Source organism: Haemaphysalis longicornis, unplaced genomic scaffold (genome assembly GCF_048455015.1).
Source record: "Haemaphysalis longicornis isolate Haplotype H1 unplaced genomic scaffold, Haemaphysalis longicornis Haplotype H1 scaffold_4, whole genome shotgun sequence".
Classification (NCBI taxonomy): domain Eukaryota; kingdom Metazoa; phylum Arthropoda; class Arachnida; order Ixodida; family Ixodidae; genus Haemaphysalis; species Haemaphysalis longicornis.
The window spans coordinates 83,103,857-83,109,856 of NW_027526361.1; the positions used below are offsets into that span (position 1 = coordinate 83,103,857).

General features: G+C 43.8%; 1 protein-coding gene across 2 annotated transcripts in view; it reads left to right on the plus strand.

Moving 5' to 3' along the window:
- The window catches only part of LOC144178942 (neural cell adhesion molecule 2-like), a 199,049-nt gene that overhangs the window by 76,178 nt on the left and 116,871 nt on the right, over positions 1-6,000 (plus strand). The gene's annotated exons all lie outside the window — the stretch shown is intronic.

Genomic DNA, 6,000 nt, shown 5'->3' on the forward strand with positions numbered 1-6,000 from the left:
CATATTTAGGGTTGTTCGTTCTCGGGTTGTAAATTTTTTTCTTATAGGGGGGGGGGGGTAAAATTCGGCTGCTATTTTTCAAACCGATAATCGGGGAGAAATCGGGTTTTTTTATAATAGCATTCCGAAATTCGGGCTTTATCGGGTAAGGTTTACAAATGTACTAAGTAATACACTCAGTTTATTTTAGAAAGCGCCACGAGCTTCTCAAAAGTGGAGGTTTAAAGTTTCGGTTTTTTGTACTGGTAATCGGGGGGGACATAAAGTTTTTTTAGAAAATGCTCTGCAAAATTCTGCGTTTGTTTGGAAATGAATTAGTAACGATGATAGTAAAGACCATTATTGCATTTTAAGAAATGAAACTTTTATTCACAAAAAGCTGGTAATCGATTTTTCATCCATCCATGTTAACATACAATGTCATCTGCATGCGCAACACGTCGGTCTTCAATAGAGACCTCTCTGAACGTTCAACGTACCTCAACTCGGATAAAGTTTTCTGGACAATGCAGCTTCGATTAGCTAGGCACAACAATGTCAGTGAGGCATTTCCCAGCCTGAGGTACCGAGCGGTAGAGACATGCCAATGCTTAATGAGTTAGAAAGCTGCATTTGTGGGGCTTGCTTCCAGCAAGTACTGGCTGAGAACGGCGGATCGTCAGCGCACAATTGTGCAGATACCTACTTTGAAAAGGTCCATTAGGCGAGAAATTGGGTTTCACCCGATTCTCCTGAATCCTGTTCGGGGGGTAACATTTTTTACCCGAAAACTTACAAATTAAATTATGTTAACATGAGACTGCTTTACGCCGACAAGCATTATTGACATAGAATAATAAAGTACCGGACAATGAACGAAAAGAACTCTACTACTCTTTAACATTGTTCACAACTGTCCGCCATCCTTCTTTGCCTTCGGGAGTATGCGATACATCGCAAGTAACACGCCATGTGCTCGCGCCAAAACTTTGAGCTCATAAATACTCGATATTCAATAGATGTTGGCTTTAGTGCATTGTGTTAATTCGTAAAAAGTGTCCGCAAAGTTTTGTTTTAAATTTTGGAGAGATGCAGCAAAAAATGTTGCTGAGAGAATACAGGTTAGCCACAATTTATTTGCTGTTTGCAGGCGTATAAAAACTAGGCGTCGCCATCTTGCCAAATGCCCTATATTTGATTGCACTTCGTTTGCCTCACGTCGGTGCAATTCAATCAAATAAGGTGCTTGGCCATTTGGCGGCACCTTGGTATGGTGGTTCCTGTGCGAAGTCAAGAATAGGGGCCGCTCTCGCTTTCGGCACTGCGTAGCGTGGTCCTTGTCACGAAACAAAAAGAAAGGTAAACAGCAAAGGTATTTTGCAGCTCTAGTTACTAGTCTTTGACAAATCCAAGATAGTTATATTCGTAGGTATTTTCTTTGTCTTGTTCTAGCATCCCGTAACCTAACTACCTTTGGACTGCTTCTCAGAGCTGACCTCACCTACGAGAAAGAAATTCGGCGCAGAATACATATGGCCTGGGCTGCACTCAGCAGGCACTCCAAAATATTTAAAAGTAGGTTTCTCAACTTATAAAAAGACTAGTGTAGAATCAATGCATCCTGCCTCGATGACGTATTTGGCGGAAACATGATGCCTTACCGGAAAACAGGAAAGAAAACTTTGGTCGGCTCATCGAGCCGTGGAACGAAATAGGATAGGAGAAACGCCGTGTTACAGAAAAAGAGTGCCCTGGATCGAGAACAGGCTCGAATAGAAGATACCACCGTGGTAGTGGAAAGCGCGGGCTAACGACGGGAACAAGAATAGAAAACGGAGACGACACAAAGCGCTTCGCCTCTTCTTCGTTTTCTTCTCTTGCCCCCGTTGTTAGTTCGCGCTTTCTACAGCTACGATGCATTGACAACTCGCCCCAGCTTCCGCTCTTGCGAAATGTCAAAATTCAAATTACAAAAAAAAAAGGCAATACACTTGGGGTGGCCATGTACTGCGACAAAATGACAACCGGTGATTACCAGGGTAACACAGTGGCTACCGAGAGATGGACTAGATTCTAGTCCGTCTAGTCTAGTCTAGATTCTAGTCTAGAGTCTAGTGGTTCTCAAATAGGGGTCCGCGGACCCGAGGGGGTCTGCGGGGGCATTTCAGGAATCCGCGAAGCCCTCTTCACCACTCCCCGGTTTTCTGCTTTTTGCCAAACCTTGCTGACGAAACGGTGGCTTCGCTGCATGACACATTTAAATTTTTTTGCGTTTCACGAGTTTTACGTTGGCTTTTGTGCACTACAAGCCAGGTATGCGGAAAAGCCAGACACATAAAAGACAGCATGTAGGTGTTTCGGTAACGTTAAGCTGGAAGAGCAAATTGTTAGAGAATGCCACACACATTAGCATAAAATTGAGATACAAAAGGCGGCGGAGAATAATAACAATGTTGGAGTCTAGCTTTATGTGCAAATTGTTTGCCATTATATAACGGATGAACATAGTTAATCGTGGGGTTCCCCATCAATTTCGCAAGTCCAAAAGGGGCCCCCAACACATTCATGCTTGAGAACCACTGGACTAGAAGGAGGGGGCAAAGGTTAACCCGATGAGAGGGTTAATTTTAAAAACATTCGTGGGCAATTATCGAACGTACTTAAGCTGCACACGACCGGAATGCTTGGAAGGAAATTCGAAGAGGCCTTTGACTCATATAGGCTTATGGTGATGGTACTGATGACCATGGTGTTTAAACAACGACAGGGAGATCTATGCAAGGTGTGATCTTGTGGTTAAAACGCGAAAGTTAATTCCTTAAAAAAACTTTATATTCAGGTCACTTGTAGTATGTAGCACCGTTTTTTTACTGCTGTAATAACATCTTATCATTACAGCTTTTACAATGCGTGTACAATAACTAGCGGTGCGAGTTGAGAACTTTTAGCCAACAATAAAGCCTGGCTATATATTCCAGCAAACACAAAAAAAAACTTCTCATATTCTAGTACGAAAATATGGGACGTTCTGCATTCTGCATATATCATGCAGTGTTTCCACTACCGGCTTGAGCACCTGCGCTTTGAATGGGAGTGCGCTTTCGGGCACGAAATGCCAAAGCAATGACGCTGGCGGTGACCACTATACGATTCTCTTTCTTTGCCATATAAAAGCCTTAAACGCATCTTTAACTGCCTTTTGCAGAACACGAGGCCTAGGTAGGATAACAGAACACACTACACGTGGCTTGAACAGAAATGAACAACTACCCTCCGCCTGTTGGGGGACGTTACCAGAAGGGTTCAACGCTTTATGCTGCAAGCATAGAGACTTGGAGTTTAAATTGGGTGGGTCGTGACGTAGAGCGCTCCTGCTGTATCCAGGGAACGTATATACCTTCCCTCTCACTCATGCCAGACAGAAAGCACCTGAGGGTTGTGGCAGAAGGAGATAAGTGCTGCCGCAGGCACGACTCATTCTCTTTGTGCTTATTCAGCGGGCCCAAGCACTGGCGGACGCTAACATCCCGTCATAGCGCACTTCTCTGCCTCTGGCTTTCGCCATTACCCTTGAAGTGAGTGGGAGTTCGCGAAGAAAGAAAAGAGTCCGCGCCCCCCTAGTTCGTTCGCCTCACATTCTGGAGCGGGAATTGTGGGTGCTGCTCGCAAGCATCGCGCCACACGAGCCACGCGTCAGAACAATAGACTGTCTCTGGCGGCCCGCTGCTGCTGGCTTCGTGCACTCTCGCCGTGTCCCCTTCATACTTGTTTGTCTTGCCGGGCCTTTATTCCAGACTAATACATTACCCTGTGTGCTCGCTCGTCCATACCCCTTTCATCGTTGTATACCGTGCTACCGGGCTGCTTGCAGAGATAAACTATGCCCAGTGTTGCGCAGCGGGGTTGGTTTGCCTGGTTGATGTCATGCACGGTGCGGTGGTTTCGAGCTGTCATAACAGCAAATTTTTGCTTAAAGTTGGTAGGCAGAAGGGCAGACGAGGTATTGAGTCATTGCGGCTCTGGAGGTTGTTATGCGAGTCCTTTGTGGCAGGTTGCTATCTCGAGTGGCACCTGTCACCTGTAAAAAATGAAGAACTCATTTATGAGCGCGTAGCTGTGAGGCAAAGTGAAACATTCTCTACCAAGAGCAAGTTACGCGTCATTTTTTCAAGCTACTTCGGGTATTACAAGGCCGGTTTAGAGACAAGGGCTCGAAACGTGTTTTGACATAACTTTGAGACGCTTATTTTTGTTCGTGTTTTCATATATTGTTTGGAAGGTGTATCCCACCTTGGAGATATATCAAGAGGCGTAATCTGTTTTCTTAGCTTAGCTTGTAACCGTTATAAAGACGAACTCGCTCTTCATGACCGTTCGTCATGGGCCGGCAAAGGATGCAGGTGTAAAAGGGCGAAATTGCTGCTGGGTTGTCTGGGGAAGCCGTTGGCTTAAAACCAAACTCATAATTTCGCATTGGTCTTGTCAGGCTGAAAGGTGTGCTGCATAGATAAACTACAAGGTTAAAATGTTCACACAGAAATAACTCACAATCTCGCCGTGGCTCCGCTAGATAACTTTTACCTACTAATGTTCATGGTTGTATTGTGTGTGGGCGACACCATACTACTTCCACGGTAGAGCTTCAGAAGTTATCACTTCTTGTGGAGCTGTCATTGGTCATTGCGAATTGAGGCGAGCACATTTCATTCGTGTAGCTTCCATCAGACGCGAAAAAACTGTGAAGCTGAAGGTTATTTTATGACTCAACAAGGAAAGCAATTTTCATAAAGAAAAATTATTTGCCGTTTTGGCAATGGTTGCAACTTTACGTTTTGTTTATTGTATTATTTGTTACTAAAGTGAATTTCTCGTCTTTCGGAAGCGGTCTCTTGCCCAAACGTTCGTGTTGCAGAGCAGAATAAGGCTAGAAACACAAGTTACTTATACTAGGATAATAATAGCCACCAGATCATGGTGATTAGTTCCAAAAAATTCCTCTAAATTAAGGTGAATGTGGTGTATTTTTCCGACTAAGTATGTCGTGGAAGTGCTTTGTCTGGGCAAAATCGTCGTCCTCACAATGTAACCTGCACGGCGCATGCAAACAGCGAAATGCTTGTTTTAGTTGCTTGGGCATAAATATATGCGGAATTCAGGCAAATGAATCCATAAGCGCAATTTTAAGGTCAAAGGTTGGTGAGCTTCCCTAAGCGATTTGTTTCGAATTGTGCGGTGAACAATGGGACTTTACACAAAGTAAGTATGGCGTTTTTTACGGTCTGATGCATCTACACGAATCAATTTTGCGAAAGCAATCATGTGTCTGGCTCCTCCTGATTACTCAAGCCTGGGAACCGTTATTTCATTTTCAGGCACAATGTAGTGATGTAGCCTTGATGTTTTTTTTTAATATAGTTCTTTCGCGCGTAGGAGATGATCAAATTAAAAACAATTACCTTCCTTTTGCAAAGAAACTTGAGAGAAGCGTGAAAGCTTTTTAACATCGAAACTGCGTTAAACGTGCGTCAAAACGTTAGCCAAAAAACGTCCAACCATCGCTGAAAGTGCGTCCAATAGCTCGCGAAACCTTTAAAGACCCAAATTGCAAACGAAGAACGAACCCTTGGTAAGATTTTTCGAGCAATAAGTAAACGCGTCTACGAATAATTTCAGTGTACACCGGCACGTGATTTATGATATAAAGGTGCACTATTGCACCCATTCTTCATGATCCATCGGTGTGTTGTCTTATCTAGAACCGTTCCTTTATCGCGATTTTTGAGTAACCGTTTTGATACAATGGAAGCCTCGTTTTACGCATGCGCCATGTGTCCAGAGAACATATCAGAGCTTTTCTTTCAAGAAACTGGTATTAGGGAAATGTATTAGTTTTCTGACAAGATGTCATCGGTCCCACTAACAATGCTTTCGCTTTAAAATGCGTTCAATAGTGCTCGGGTTCGGGCGATTAGAAGCATGAAAATTGTTTTTAAGCCTTACTTTGGGCAATATGCAATCTTT